The 16,754-nt window shown below is 45.7% G+C and overlaps 1 long non-coding RNA gene across 5 annotated transcripts in view; it reads right to left on the bottom strand.

Moving 5' to 3' along the window:
• LOC148143528 (uncharacterized) overlaps positions 1–15,340 on the bottom strand; it is a 25,639-nt gene extending 10,299 nt beyond the window's left edge. For 2 of the 5 annotated variants that reach the window (XR_015751249.1, XR_015751253.1), the window contains exons 1-3: positions 15,232–15,340; positions 11,013–11,307; positions 4,920–8,305 (exon numbers count right to left, since the gene is read on the bottom strand). This is a non-coding gene — a long non-coding RNA (uncharacterized LOC148143528). Of the gene's footprint in view, positions 1–4,919; positions 8,306–11,012; positions 11,308–11,793; positions 12,022–14,350; positions 14,719–15,231 lie in introns of those variants that run through there. The other 3 variants (XR_015751252.1, XR_015751250.1, XR_015751251.1) reach the window with 3 other exon arrangements.
• Positions 15,341–16,754: the final 1,414 nt, after the last annotated feature.

The following is a 16,754-nucleotide window of genomic DNA, read 5'->3' on the forward strand; positions in this document are numbered from 1 at the left end:
TAGAGGCAAGTAAATTATGTGCCGACTTAACCACCTGTTCTGTTTGGAGTGCAGATTTGTTTTTTTTTAAACTTTCACAGGACGTGGGTGACACCAGCAAGACTGACATTTAGTGACCATCACTCTATGTCGGGACTCCTACAGTGCTGTTAAGTTGGGAGTTCCAGGATTTCACCTAGCGACAATGAAGGAATGGTTGATAGAGTTCCAAGTCAGGATGGCATGTGATGATGGCGATGTTCGGTTTGAGGTTTCTGCCTGAAAACGTTTCCCCTAACGTCCAATAAAAGGTATTTCCAACAGATAATCCATCTCCGTCCGGGACAGAAATTCAGTAGAGTTCGCTGTACATAAATCCACCCCCATCTCAGCCCCTACAATGGAGCTTCCAAAGTCCATCACTATCAGAAATGCAGAAGCGCTGAATACAGTTTGTTCTGTGTTAATTCTCCTGTACCCGTATTGTGAGGAGGACATGAGCAATCTGCAAAGGTATAAACATTGGTGGGCAAAAACATGGCAGATGCATTTTCGTGCAGCAAAGTGTATGGTCATGCTCAGTAGTAGGAAGAATCAAAAGGCAGGCTGTTATTTATATGGAAACTCCAAAAGAAGAGCACATGGAGGGGTCTTGTGTATGGAACACAGAACAAATTATCATGCAGGTGCAGCAAGTAATTAAGAAGGCAAATAAAATTTGGGTCTTTATCGCGAGTTGATGTGAGTTTAAAAATAGAAAAGTTTTCCTTCAACTGTACAAGGTGTTGCTGAGACTATACCTGCAGTACTGTATACAGTTATTTTAAAAAAAGTGATATACTGGCATTAGAAATAGTTCAAAAGCTGGGATGGTTCAGAGGATGAAGGGGCTGACTTATCGAGAATGGCTAAAGAGGTTAGGTCTCAGTTCTGAAGAAATGTCCTACCAGACTCAAAATACTAACTCTTTATCTCTTAAGATGCTTTCACACTTGTTGAGTTGCTCTAGCATTTTCTATGTTTTTTCTAGGCTTTTATTAATTAGTGTTAACAACAATGGGCTGATCTTATTGAAGCATACAAGTTTCTAAGAGGTGGGGGTTGACGGGATAGATGTTGAGATAATCCCACTCCTGGGGATCTATGAAACATGGATACACTTCCACAGAATAAGGGGACTCTCACCTAAAACTGAGAAGGGAAGGAAATTTTCCTGTGAGGGTACTGAATTCTGGAATTCTCTACCCCACAGAACTAGAGAGGTTACATTACTGAAAGTAATTAAAGAGGATGTATATAGATTTTTGAAATATCAGGCTGTTGAAGCAATGAGGAGTTGTCACAAAAGGCAGTAGAGGCCTGGGGCAGATTAGCCATGATCTTTCAAAAAAGCTGGAGAGGCTTGAGGAGATGAATGGCCTGTGCCTACTCCTATTGTAATGTTTATTCCAACCATCTGTCAAAGAAGTTTCCAAACTTCCTACTGTCACTCAGGATAGAAATCGAAAACAGCCAAATATTTCTTTTCTCAGGTGAAAGCTGCTGTGTGTATAAGTCCTCCCCTTCTACCAGGCTTGAATGGCTGACTGGCCAATTTGTGTTCCTACCTCCTATGGTTAGAATCTTGTTTTCTGGAGATGGTTATTGCCTGGCCATGGTGTGGATGAATACCACTTGCCGGTTTTCAGTCAAGATTGAATTGAGTCTCATTTAGCTTCACATGGATACGGACTACTTCTGGTGCTGAATATCGTACAATCATTGGGGAATATAATGACCGAGGGAAAGGCATTGCTGAGTCAACTGCAGTTAGTTGGACCAAAGGCACAATCCTGAGGAACTCCTGCAGTGATTGAACTCGAGCACCCATAAGGATCTTCCTTTGTATTAGAGAGCACTCTAACAAGTGGAGTGTTTTCATCCTAATCCCCACAAAGCTCATTCAGGCTTCCTTGACAAAAACAGGAATTGCTGGAAAAGCACAGCAGGTCCGGCAGCATCTGCGGAGAGAAATCAGATGAGGAAGGATCACAGGACCCGAAGCATTAACTTTGATTTCTCTGCCCAGATGCTGCCAGACCTGCTGAGCTTCTCCAGCAACTTCTGTTTCCATTTCTGATTTACAGCATCTGCAGTTCTGTCGGGTTTTTAAATTAGTACAGCCTCATTGATCTAATTCTGGTCAGCAGGAAAAGTGTGACATTGACAGACCGGTGAAGGATTTAGCAATAACTTGCTCACTGAACATTCAGTTGTGTTTCCACCAAGGCCAGTCAGCTCCTGCCAGTGTGATACCCTTAGTGCAAATATGGACAAAAGAGCTGAGAATTCCTGAGCTGAGGTTACTGACCGGATGCTGCATTCAGTTAAATGTAGCCTTGATGTTAAAGGCAGTTACTCTGGTATTGTCGCTGCATCTTCTCACACAACAAGCTTTTAAGATGAGTGAATTATATCATTCCAGAATTAAAAGATTCATCCATATGTTAAAATAATATTTGGACATCCACTCTGGCCAGAAAATTAAATTTCAAAGATGATTCTTCAATCAGAAAGCTTCTGAAATTCACCATTTAGCCAGTAGTCTTTCTTCCTACGAAATACAACACAAATCATACAGTATTTTGTGAAGTAGTAGTAATTTCATTTGATTTTTCTTTATATGACTAATTAATTCTGAGGTAATTTTTTTTAATATAATGCCCTTGGAAAAACTACCTCCAAATAAATATTAGACTGCCTTAAAGAATTAGGAGAAAGTGAGGACTGCGGATGCAGGAGATTGGAGTTGAAGAGTGTGGTGCTGGAAAAGCACAGGCGGCCAGGCAGCATCCAACGAGCAGGAGAGTTGACATTGCGAGCATAAGCTCTTCATCAGGAAGCGCTTATGCTCAAAACGCCGACTCTCCTGCTCCTCGATGCTGCCTGCCCGGCTGTGCTTTTCCAGCACCACACTCTGACTCTGCCTTAAAGAATTCACAATTTCTCACATGATCAGGCAGATGCCTGGGTTGCAGCTGCACTCAAAACGCTTGGCTAGGTGTTCAGCAAAGTCAAACCAAGAAATGTTCTATTCCCAGACTGACAATTTTTCCTAGTCAGACCATATTTGGAGTATTGTGTGCAGTTTTGGGCCCCATATCTCAGGAAGGATTTACTGGCCCTGGAGCATGTTCAAAGGACAGTCATGAAGAATGGTCCCAGGAATGAAAAGCTTACTATGAGGGATGTTTGAAGACTCTGCGTTAATACTTGATGAAATTTAGAAGATGAGGGAGGGATCTAATTGAAACATACAGAATACTGAATGGCTTGGAACGGTAGGTGTTCCAGTTGGTAGGAGAGACAAGGACCAGAGGGCATAGTCTTGGAGTAAAGGGAAAACCTTTTTGAACGGAAATAAGGAGAAACTTCTTCAGCCAGAGTGAGAGAATCTGGAATTCATTGCCACAGAAAGCTGTGGAGGCCAGGTCATTGAGTATATTTAAGACTGAGATAGATAGGGGATCAAGGGTTACAGGGAGAATGGGGTTGAGGAACATATCAGCCATGATTGAATGGCAGAGTGGATTCAATGGGCTGAATGGCCTAATTTAGATTAGGTTAGATTAGATTACTTACAGTGTGGAAACAGGCCCTTCAGCCCAACAAGTCCACACCGACCCGCCGAAGCGCAACCCACCCACACCCATTCCCCTACATTTACCCCTTCACCTAACACTACTGGCAATTTAGCATGGCCAATTCATCTAACCTGCACATCTTTGGACTGTGGGAAGAAACCTGAGCACCCGGAGGGAACCCACACTGACACGGGGAGAATGTGCAAACTCCACACAGTCGCCTGAAGGCGGGAATTGAACCCAGGTCTCTGGCGCTGTGCTAACCACTGTGCCACCGTACCGTTCTGCTCCTATGTCTTATGATGACTTCTGAAAAAAAGCTACATTTGCAGGTGTCACAGATGGATTGAGAGTTTTAAAAACTAATCTCCCTCCATATTTTCACAACCCGTCCAGAAACAGATTTTCTCTCTCCCCCTGTTTTAAATAGCCTTGGCATATTTTCGTACTCCTTTTGCTTGACTCTGTATGGACGGCAGCGACATCACAGCAGACGGAAGTTTAATGCAACACTATTCGATGTGGGGGTGGGGTGGGGGAAATGCTTGGAAGGGAAGACACACAAGTATACAAATAAAATGAAACGGATTATTCAGTTAGCAATAACCCAAGTTGTAAAACAGCCATGGGGTACCAATTTACCAAAGTCTTTGCATTTAAGATGGAGTCCAAAACTGGAGTTAGCAGCCTGGAATTCCTTTGAGGGGTCTCATTCATTGTTCAGCTGGCAGTTTAGAAATTATGGATGTTTCCTATCTGTAAAATTCCTTCAAAGGTGGAAGAATATTGCTGAAATTTCATTTCTATTTTGCTGTATTGATAAAAGAAACCTGATAACATGCAGAGAACATAAACACATGGTTTCTGGCTGCCTTTTACAGGACAGGCTTCACTTTTTGGCCTGGAATTAGGGGTTCTGAGATGGCCAGTAGATGGTGTATAAAGTAACATTGACACTGCGACTGACAAATATTTCAAAACAACTGAGCTCCAAATGTTTAAAAATCGCATAAACACCAGGTTACAGTACCAACTGTTCATTTTCAAACAAACCTGCCTGGACTATAACCTGGTGTTGTGCGATTTTTTTAAAAAAAAAAAGACTTTGTCCACCCCAGTCCAACACTGGCACCTCAAAACCATGAGTTCCCAGTGATGGGAGTTACGTGACCACATCTCCTTGGCGGGCATTGGAGTGAACATTTCCCTCAAGACAGAGGCTTGCATTGCAGACTTAAAAATACGAGAAAAAAAACTGCCCATCTCAAAGATTACGTGAGGAAATTTATATCTTTTCACAGGATAGGGGCAACTTACACTCATTTGAATCCTGTCTCTGTAGCAGTTAATAACATAATATTTTAATTCTCCAGTCCCATCAGGAAGTACATGATTCTGCAGCCCACTGACTTCTGAACAGGTTTCTGGAAGGCGACTGCTTTGTCCTGTCACATGGTTGTAGCAGCTGTCTTTATTAGGCTGTGTTTTAAAAACACAGTCACCAAATCATTATCGGTACATGCAAAACTTGGTTTTAAACCAGTTCATGACAAGATAATAAACAGGAAAAGTACAATATAACTGCCAATGCCGACCTCTCAGGAACTCGACTACAAACCTTCCCCCAGCTTAAAACAAACACACCCATTAACCACTACTCTTTGTTTACTGTCCCTCGATCAATTCTGGATCCATGTTGGACTGCCATAGTGTTAAAGGTTTAGAAGGAGAGGAATTTCTTAAGTGTGTACAAGACGATTTTCTGATTCAGTATGTGGATGTACCTACTAGAGAAGGTGCAAACCTTGACCTACTCTTGCGAAATAAGGCAGGGCAGGTGACTGAGGTGTCAGTGGGGGAGCACTTTGGGGCCAGCGACCATAATTCTATTTGTTTTAAAATAGTGATGGAAAAGGATAGACCAGATCTAAAAGTTGAAGTTCTAAATTGGAGAAAGGCCAATTTTGACAATATTAGGCAAGAACTTTCAAAAGCTGATTGGAGGCAGATGTTCGCAGGTAAAGGGACGGCTGGAAAATGGGAAGCCTTCAGAAATGAGATAACAAGAATCCAGAGAAAGTATATTGCTGTCAGGGTGAAAGGGAAGGCTGGTAGCTATAGGGAATGCTGGATGACGAAAGAAATTGAGGGTTTGGTTAAGAAAAAGAAGGAAGCATATGTCAGGTATTGACAGGACAGATCGAGTGAATCCTTAGAAGAGTATAAAGAAAGTAGGAGTATACTTAAGAGGGAAATCAGGAGGGCAAAACGGGGACATGGGATAGCGTTGGCAAATAGAATTAAGGAGAATCCAAAAGGTTTTTACAAATATATTAAGGACAAAAGGGTAACTAGGAAGAGAATAGGGCCCCTCAAAGATCAGCAAGGTGGCTTTTGTGTGGAGCCACAGAAAATGGGGGAGATACTAAATGAATATTTTGCATCAGTATTTACTGTTGAAAAGGATATGGAAGATATAGACTGTGGGGAAATAGATGGTGACATCTTGCAAAATGTCCAGATTACAGAGGAGGAAATGCTGGATGTCTTGAAACGGTTAAAGGTGGATAAATCCCCAGGACCTGATCAGGTGTACCAGAGAACTCTGTGTGAAGCGAGAGAAGTGATTGCTGGGCCTCTTGCTGAGATATTTGTATCATCGATAGTCACAGGTGAAGTGCCGGAAGACTGGAGGTTGGCAAATGTGGTGCCACTGTTTAAGAAAGGCAGTAAAGACAAGCCAGGGAACTATGGACCAGTGAGCCTGACCTCAGTGGTGGGCAAGTTGTTGGAGGGAATCCTGAGGGACGGGATGTACATGTATTTGGAAAGGCATGGACTGATTAGTGATAGTCAACATGGCTTTGTGCATGGGAAATCATGTCTCACAAACTTGATTGAGTTTTTTGAAGAAGTAACAAAGAAGATTGATGAGGGCAGAGCAGTAGATGTGATCTGTATGGACTTCAGTAAGGCGTTCGACAAGGTTCCCCATGGGAGACTGAATAGCAAGGTTCGATCTCATGGAATAAAGGGAGAACGAGCCATTTGGTTACAGAACTGGATCAAAGGTAGAAGACAGAGGGTGGTGGTGGAGGGTTGTTTTTCAGACCGGAGGCCTGTGACCAGTGGAGTGCCACAAGGATCGGTGCTGGGTCCTCTACTTTTTGTCATTTACATAAATGATTTGGATGTGAGCATAAGGGGTACAGTTAGTAAGTTTGCAGATGACACCAAAATTGGAGGTGTAGTGAACAGCGAAGAGGGTTACCTCAGATTACAACAGGATCTGGACCAGATGGGCCAATGGGCTGAGAAGTAGCAGATGGAGTTTAATTCAGATAAATGCGAGGTGCTGCATTTTGGGAAAGCAAATCTTAGCAGGACTTATACACTTAATGGTAAGGTCCTAGGGAGTGTTGCTGAACAAAGATCTTGGAGTGCAGGTTCATAGCTCCTTGAAAGTGGAGTCACTGGTAGATAGGATAGTGAAGGCGACATTTGGTATACTGTCCATAATTGGTCAGAGTATTGAGTACAGGAGTTGGGAGGTCATGTTGCGGCTGTACAGGACATTAGTTAGGCCATTGTTAGAATATTGTGTGCAATTCTCATCTCCTTCCTATCGGAAAGATTTTGTGAAACCTGAAAGGGTTCAGAAAAGATTTACAAGGATGTTGCCAGGATTGGAGGATTTGAGCTACAGGGAGAGGCTGGAACTGGCTGGGGCTGTTTTCCCTGGAGGCTGAGGGTTGACCTTATAGAGGTTTACAGAATTGATTGTGGTCTCCTTCCTATCGGAAGGATGTTGTGAAACGTAAAAGGGTTCAGAAAGATTTATGAGAATGTTGTCAGGGTAGGAGGGTTTGAGCTACAGGGAGAGGCTGAATAGGCTGGGGCCGTTTTCCCTGCAGCGTCCAAGGCTGAGGGGTGACCTCAGAGGTTTGTAAAATCATGAGGGATGGGGTGGGGGAGTTGGAACTAGAGGGCATAGGTTTAAGGTGAGCGCGGAAAGATATAAAATGGACCCAAGGGGCAACTTTTTCACGCAGAGGGTGGTGCGTGTATGGAATGAGTTGCCAGAGGAAGTGGTTGTGGCTGGTACAATTGCAACATTTAAGAGGCATTTGGATGGGTTGTGTGCTGACAAATGGGACTAGATTAGGTTGGCATATCTGGTCGGCATGGACGAGTTGGACCGAAGGGTAGGTTTCCGTGTTGTACGTCTCTATGACTCTTAGCAGAAATTAGCAGAAGTAACAGAGAAATACAAAACCTGGGAATGCCTTGGCAGAGGAAGAAGTGGAATAGCGTCAGAGATGTGATCAGGGCAAAGCTGAAATGCAGCAATGGATTGACTCCAGACAACAGGAATATGCCATTCAGCCCCTCGAGCCTGCTCCAGCATTCGGAGAGAGATCATGGCTGATCTGTGGCCTAGCTCCATGTTCCATTTAAAATTCCACCAGCTGCAGTGGATGCTGAAAAGTTTCCCAAAGGTCTCCTGCCATTTGTGTGCAGAGGTGCTTGCTGACATCGCTCCTTCAACGGTTTGGGCTCGTTGTCAGACTATGGCCCTCGATTCGAGAACAGAATCCGATCCACAGTCCAGCGGCCACACCAGCTCCGGAGGCCCGCAACCTCCCACGGAGAGCACAGCGCGGCATGAGAAATTCGAAACCTGGAGATGGATGCTCCCAGTACTGCTGGAACGAAGCCAGGAGCGCAGGAGAGAGAGGGAAAAAAAATTGCACAATTGAGAAAATCTACCGGGGAGTGGGTGAATGTCAGTGTGCAATTGTCACTACATGATGACATCACAGACAGGAACACAGAGTCTGGGTCCATACAAACCCAGAAATCAGCCACATGTTGTGAAGGATGGGAGCAGAGGGACAGAGACCACCTACCGGAATGTTTTGAGGGAAAGAGGAATTTTTATTTGTAAGGTTAACTTTCTTTCATTATTTGTTCATGGGATGTGGGCATCTCTTGCCCTTGAGAAGGTGGTGGTGGTGGTGGTGGTGAACTGCTGCAGTCCCTGTGCAGTGGAGACCTCCACAGTGCCACTGGGAAGGACCTGCAGGATTCAGGCTCTGCAACAGCTGAAGGAAAGCGACATCTTTCCGAGATGATGTATGGCTCAGGTGGTTACTTGCAGGTGGTGGTTCCCGAGTGTTTGCAGCGTGTGCTTCCAAGTGGCGGATGTTTGGGAGTTGCTGAGTGAGTTAATACAGTGCGTTTTGTAGATGGTACACATTACTGGCACTGCGCATCAGTCAATTCTGCCTTGTAGAGAGTGGATAGACTTTGGGGAGTCAGGAATTGGGAAACACTGGGATAGTTCCCAGTGTGGCAAAGGAGATTGAGGGAAGATTTGACAGAGGCATTTATGAGACAGGTTAGATGAAAGTGGTTCTCATTAGCTGACCTTGAAAGGATTGCAGGACCAATTTAAGGTCATGGGCAAGATCAGCAACTGGAAGGAGAGATTTGAGGGCTACATGTGAACATAACATGGTAATCGCTGGTACTCAATCTGAGAGTGAGGAAGCTAGGTCGGAAACAACTTTACTAAATTTAAATAAGGGTTAAACAAAGGATTAAGGGCGGTGATCGCTGGAATAGACAGGGTAAGGAGTTTAGTGTGGGGTGCTGGAGAAGCACAGCAGGAGAATCAACATTTTGGGAATAAGCCCTTCATCAGGAATGAGGCTTGTGAGCCAAGAGGGCAGAGAGATAAATGGGAGGGGGTTGGGGCTGGGAGGAAGGTAGCTGGGAAAGCGATAGGTAGATGGAGGTGGGGGAAGGTGTGTGATGGTGATATGTCCAAGAGGAGCGTGGAGCGGATAGGTGGGAAGGAAAATGGGCAGGTAGGACAGTTGGAGGGTTGGATCAGGAATATGGTTGGGCGGGGGAGGGGGGGGGGGGGAGGGGGAGAAGACGAGGGAGAGAGGAGGAAACTGGTGAAATCAACATTGATCCCGTGTGGTTGGATGGTCCCAAGCAGAAGGCGTTTAGCAGCAAAGATCATTGAGAAAAAACAGCAAATGTTTTATGAAAATAGTTCATGGCGCACAGCTCAGGTATATCTCAGTGCGAAAGAAGGTTTCCAGGAAAGGGATTGGTCAACCCTGATTAACTAGGCAAACTGAAAGAAAAAAAAAATGCAAAGATGCAGAAAAAGGCAAAGTTACGCACTTTGCCAGGAAGAATAGAGGAGCTGATTATTATTGAAGAGCTATAGCTTAGATAGCAAGAGCACAGAAGGATTTGAGTCCCTGTGCCTGAATCACAAAAGGCTAGCATCTACGTTCAGCAGGTATTAGGGAAGACAGGTGGAATGCTGGATGTTATTTCAATGGGAATAGTGTACAACAAAAAAGGGAATTCTTACTAAAACTGTGAGGGGCACTTGTTAGATAACAACCAAAATACTGTGAACAATTTTGGTCTGACCCCTTACTGAAGGAAAAATATTCTGGCATTGCAAACAGTCTAGAGAAGGTTTTTTTCTTAAGATTAGATTCCCTACAATATGGAAACAGGCCCTTCGGCCCAACAAGTCCACACTGACCCTCCAAAGAGTAACCTACCCAGACCCATTCCCCTGTTCTATATTAGCCCCTGACTAATGCACCTAACACTAGGGGCAATTTCCCACGGCCAATCCATCCTAACTTGCACATCTTTGGATTGTGGGAGGTAACCGGAGCACCTGGAGGAAACCCACGCAGACACAGGGAGAATGTGCAAACCTCACACAGACAGTCGCCCCAAGGCTGGAATCGAACCCGGTCCCTGGCGCTGTGAGGCAACAGTGCTAACCACTGAGCCACCGGGCCACCCCTTACTGAGGATCACTTGGCTGATCACATGCAGAGAGGGGCTGTCTTAGGAAGAGAAGCTTAGTGGGTTCGAAGAATGAGAGGTGACCTTATTGAAACAGACAAGATTCTTAGGGGACTTGACAAGGTTAATGTGGAATGGTTGTTTCTCTTTGTGAGCAGAATAAGGGGTGGCCCTTTAAGACAGTAAAGAGAAGGAATTTGTTCTGTCAGAAGGCAGTGAATCTGTGAAATCCTTTACCACAGACAGCTGTCGAGTCTGGATTGTTATGTGCATTCAAGCTGAGAGAGAAGATTTTTAACTCAGTAAGAGAGCCAAGCGTTATGTAGAAGAGGCAGGAAAGTGGAGCCGTGATCGCGTTGTATGTTGGACAGACTCAGTGGGCTGCTCCTACAGCAAATGGATGCTTACAGAGAGAAATGGGCTAAATGCAGGCAAATGGTATTACATCAGATTGGGATGTCTGGTCAGTGTGGACGAGTTAGACCAAAGGGTCTGTTTCCATGCTATATGATTCTATGACTATGATTCTATGATAATCAGCTAGAACTCAATACTTACACTCAAACGTCTGATAACGTCCAGGCCCTGGCAAATGAAGGGCTTCTAGGAGAAAGTGAGGACTGCAGATGCTGGAGATCAGAGCTTAAAAATGTGTTGCTGGAAAAGCGCAGCAGATCAGGTCATTCCTGAAGAAGGGCTTTATGCCCGAAACGTCGATTCCCCTGCTCCTTTGATGCTGCCTGACCTGCTGCGCTTTTCCAGCAACACATTTTTAAAATCAAGGGCTTCTGTGTCAGATTCTTGATATGCAGCTTTGTTTGAGTTTCTCATTTGCGAATCCTGTTGTAATATCCTGGATTGGAGTTTAGAAAATGCATTATTTTCAGTCAGGTCAGAAGTTCAGAAAAGAAAGACTTTTCTCTCGCTCTGAGTTATGATTCAGGCTATAGAGAGTTATAGATTTATACAGCATGGAAACCAACCCTCCCGTCCAACCAGTCCACGCTGAACATAATCCCAAACTAAACTAGTTCCACCTGCCCGCTCCTGGCTGATAACCTTCCAAAGCATTTCCTTATTCATCTACTTATCCAAATGTTTTTAAACATTATAATTGTACCCACATCCTCTGGAAGTTCATTCCACACATGAATCACCCGTTTTTTTAAATCTCTGTCCTCTCACCTTAAACATGTGCCCCATCCTAGGGAAAAGACAGCTACCATCAACTCTACACCCCTCATTTGTTTATAAACTTCTATAAGGTCACATCTCAACCTCCTATGCTGCAGTGAAAAAAAAAGTCCTAGTTTTTCTCAATAACTCAAACCTTCCATACCTGGTAATATCCTGGTACGTCTCTTCTGAACCCTCTCCAGCTTAATAATATCCTTCCTATAAGTGGGTGATTAGAACAGGACACAGCATTCCTCACCAGAATCCTGAACAACCTCAACATGACTTCCCAACTCCCAATACTCAAAGGACAGAGCAAAAAAGGTCAGCATGCCAAACACTTTTGTCACCACTCTGTCTATATGTGATGCAGACTTCAAAAGAATTATGTACTTGAGTTGAAACTTTATTGCTGGAACAGCACAGCAGGTCAGGCAGCATCCAGGGAACAGGAGATTCGACGTTTCGGGCACAGGCCCTTCTTCAGGAATGAGCAGAGAGTGTTCAGCAGGAGAAGATAAAAGGTAGGGAGGAGGGACTTGGAGGAGGGGCGTTGGAAATGTGATAGGTGGAAAGAGGTCAAGGTGAGGGTGATAGGTCGGAGTAGGATGGAGGCGGAGAGGTCAAGAAGAAGACTGCAGGACAGCAAGGCGGTGCCGGGCTGGAGGGATTCGGCTGAGACAAGGTGGGGGGAGGGGGGATGAAGAAACTGGTGAAGTCCAAGTTCATCCCCTGTGGTTGGAGGGTTCCCAGTCCGAAGATAAGACGCTCCTCCTCCGACCGTCGCGTTGTTGTGGTTTGGCGGTGGATGAGTCCAATGACCTGCATATCCTCGGTGGAGTAGGAGGGGGAGTTGAAATGCTGTGCTACAGGTTGGTTGGGTTGGTTCGTCCGGGTGGCCCAGAGGTGCTCTCTGAATCACTCCGCAAGTAGGCGGCCTGTCTCCCCAATATAGAGGAGGCCACACCGGCTGCAGCGGATGCAGTAGATGATGTGGGTGGAGGTGCAGGTGAATCTGTGGCGGATATGGAAGTTTCCTTTGGGGCCTTGGAGAGAAGTGAGAGGGGAGGTGTGGGCGCAAGTGTTGCACCTCCTGCGGTTGCAAGGGAAGGTGCCAGGAGTGGAGGTTGGGTCGGTGGGGGGTGTGGATCTGACAAGGGAGTCGCGGAGGGAGTGGTCTCTACGGAAAGCTGATAGGGAAGGGGAGGGAAATATATCCTTGGTGCTGGGGTCTGTTTGGAGGTGGCAGAAGTGACGGTGGATGATGCGCTGTACATGGAGATTGGTGGGGTGGTAGGTGAGGACCAGTGGGGTTCTGTCCTGGTGGTGGTTGGAGGGGCGGGGCTCAAGGGCGGAGGAGCGGGAAGTGGAGGATTATGTACTTGACCCCTAGGTCCCTCTGTTCTACAACAGTACACAAATTTAAGACAATTGGCATTATCTAAAGGAAAAGCAATTTTAATGCAGAAACTAAGAACAAAAAATTGCTGGATAAAACTCAAGTCTGGCAGCATCTGTGGAGAAAAAGCAGTTAGCATTTTGAGTTCAGTGACCCTTCTTCAGAACTGATGGTAGCTAGGAAAATGTGGCATAAACACTGAAGACAGGAGAGAGAGGAGTACACAATAGGTAGAGACATAGCCCAGAGGGACAGAAAGACAGTTAGCAGACAAAGGGACAATGGTAAGCCATGGAAGACCAAAAAGCTAATAATTGGAACCATTAGCAGGTAAAATTAGGTTGGCTATGCTGAAAGCTGCACATGTGATGATGACACATTTTGAAGTGTGGGGGTGGGTCAAGGACATTGAAGGAGGTGCTTAGGCCCAAACATTATTGGACTTGATATGGAGTCCTGAAAGTTGCAGGGTCCTCAAGTGGAAAGCCTCATTGGAGCACTGAACAGGCCCAACTCAAAAGTTTAGTCAGCGAACATTTGGTGTGGTGTATTGAAGTGGTAGGCTCCATCTCTACCAATCACATACTCCTTTCCCTCCCCACCAACTCCTAGTTGGACAGAATCTCTACAGTGGTCCACCGAACAGTAACCCAACCTATTATCTATATTTACCCCTGACCAATGCACCTAACCTACATATCCCTGAACACTATGGATAATTTAGCATGGCCAATTCAACCTAACCTGCACATCTTTGGATTGTGGGAGGAAACCGAAGCACCCACAGGAAACCCATGCAGACACAGTGAGAATGTGCAAACCCCACACAGACGATGTGAGACAGTGTGTGCTAACCACTGAGCCACCATGCCACTCCTTCAGTATGTATATCCTCTGCTAGTTACCATCAACTCTGAAGAATGAGTCACTGGATCCAAGACATTAAACACTCTACAGATGCTGCCAGACCTGCTGAATTTCTCCAGCAATTTCTTGTTCTGTTCCTGACTTCCAGCAACCGCAGTTCTTTGTTTTACTTTAATGTTCCATAAAGTAGTGGGAAAAGGGGGAGCAAGCTTTGCCCCCCTTTCTTCATTGCCCTGTTTAGCCTAATCGATAAGACACTGGGTGTGAACGTTTCATGCAACTCATTGGACAAGTTCCGTGACTATCTGGTCAGGTCCACGCCCCCCTACAACCTACCCTCCCATCCTGGCACCTTCCCCTGCCACCGCAGGAATTGCAAAACCTGCGCCCACACCTCCTCCCTCACCACCATCCAAGGCCCTAAAAGAGCCTTCCACATCCATCAAAGTTTTACCTGCACATCCACCAATATCATTTATTGTATCCGTTGCTCCCGATGCGGTCTCCTCTACATTGGGGAGACTGGACGCTCCTAGCAGAGCGCTTTAGGAAACATCTTTGGGACACCCGCACCAATCAACCACACCGCCCCCGTGGCCCAACATTTCAACTCCCCCTCCCACTCTGCCGAGGACATGGAGGTCCTGGGCCTCCTTCACCGCTGCACCCTCACCACCAGACGCCTGGAGGAAGAACGCCTCATCTTCCACCTCAGGACGCTTCAACCCCAGGGCATCAATGTGGACTTCACCAGTTTCCTCATTTCCCCTTCCCCCACCTCACCCTAGTTCCAAACTTCCAGCTCAGCACTGTCCCCATGACTTGTCTGGACTTGTCCTACCTGCCTAGTTCCTTTTCCACCTATCCACTCCACCCTCTCCTCCCTGACCTATCACCTTCATCCCCTCCCCCACTCACCTATTGTACTCTATGCTACTCTATCTCCACCCCCACCCCCCTCTAGCTTATCTCTCCACGCTTCAGGCTCTCTGCCTTTATTCCTGATGAAGGGCTTTTGCCCGAAACGTCGATTTTACTGCCCCTCGGATGCTGCCTGAACTGCTGTGCTCTTCCAGCACCACTAATCCAGAATCTGGTTTCCAGCATCTGCAAGTCATTGTTTTTACAAGATTGTAAATGGACAACTTCCTCCCAGTCACTGCCCCCTACAAAGATGGCGCTGTACTAATGCCCCCCTGCCCCCAATAAAGATGGCAGCCGCTTTCCCTGAGGCCTGTCACTGGGAGATAAGCCTGGGCCGTCGTTCCCTTTGGTGTGAAGGGGGGGTGGGGACCTGTAAGTTTTATCCGGCGTTAAGAAACCCTTTCCACTCACCGACAATCGTGTCCAATCCATTGCCAGCAGCTTCTTGTCATGGTGTATGAGACCTGCTCTTGGCGTTCCCCGGTCCCAGCGGCACTGCGCATGCTCACTGCGCCCGGGGGGAAATGGGCGTGGCTTGGGCTTCAGCTTGGGTGGCTGTTACAACCACCTATGGGAATGAAAGAGGGGCGGGACTGGAGGACTGAGTGGGGCTGGTCCTCCAACCAATGGGAGTGAATGATGGGCGGGACTGGAGGATCAAGCTGCTCTGGTCCTCCAACCAATGGGAGTGAATGAGGGGCGGGACAGGAGGATCCCGACGGCGGGGCTGGTCTTCCACCAGCCTATCCAGGTCTTTCTGCTGCACAACAGTCTTTGACCCTCCTTTGTATCTTCTGCAAACTTAGAAACAATGTCCTCAGTTCCTCATCGAGATCGTTCATATGCAAACTGAATAATTGTTAAAAAAATCACACAACACCAGGTTATAGTCGAACAGTTTCATTTGGAAGCACTTCCAAAGGAACAGCTTTGACAAAGGGTCAGTTAGACTCGAAACATCAGCTCTTTTCTCTCCTTATAGATGCTGCCAGACCTGCTGAGATTTCCCAGCATTTTCTCTTTTGGTTCCAAATAAATCTGTTGGATATCTGGTCGGCATGGACGGGTTGGACCGAAGGGTCTATTTCCATGCTGTACATCTCTACGGCTCTATGACTATAACCTGGTGTCATGTAATTTTTAAACTCTGCCCAGCCCAGTCCAACACTGGCTCCTCCAAATCAAATTGTGATTCCAACACTAATCCCTGCAGAATTTCACTTGTTCCTAGCTGCTATCTTGAGAAAATCCCCTTTATCCTCACTCTTTGTCTTCTGCCACTGCCAGTCAGCCAATCCTTTATCTGTGCCAGAATGTTGCTCTTTACATCATGGATTCTTATGTATCTGCCTCCACTGTAGTATCTTGTTAAAAGGTCTTCTTACAAGCTAAATATATCATGACCACTGATTCTTCTTTGTGTAACCTACTCATTACTGTCTTTGATTTAATTTGATTTGATTTATTATTGTCAAATGTACGTAGGTACAGTGAAAAGTTTTGTTTTTGGTGCCACAGATTATACCATATAAAGTGCAATAGGGTAATAAAACAGAGCAAAGAATACAATATTGCAGCTGAAGAGAAAGTGCACAGACAGCAAGATCAACATGAAATGTAAAATTTGAGAAGTCTATTCAGAAGTCTGTTAATAGCAGAGACGTTGAGGTGTTACATGGAAATTTTACATTGAGGATAGGAGTTAGGAGGTCATGTTGTGGCTGTGCAGGACGTGGATTAGGCCACTTTTAGAATATTGTGTGCAATTCTGGTCTCCCTCCTATAGGAAGGGTATTGTGAAACTTGAAAGGGTTCAGAAAAAAAATTACAAAGATTTAGATTACCTACAGTATGGAAACAGGCCCTTCAGCCCAACAAGTCCTCACTGATTTTCTGAAGAGTAACCTACCCAGACCCATTCCCCTACCCTATAT

Source organism: Chiloscyllium plagiosum, unplaced genomic scaffold, assembly GCF_037043375.1.
Source record: "Chiloscyllium plagiosum isolate Xiang-an unplaced genomic scaffold, Cpla_swu_hap1 HiC_scaffold_27, whole genome shotgun sequence".
NCBI lineage: Eukaryota > Metazoa > Chordata > Chondrichthyes > Orectolobiformes > Hemiscylliidae > Chiloscyllium > Chiloscyllium plagiosum.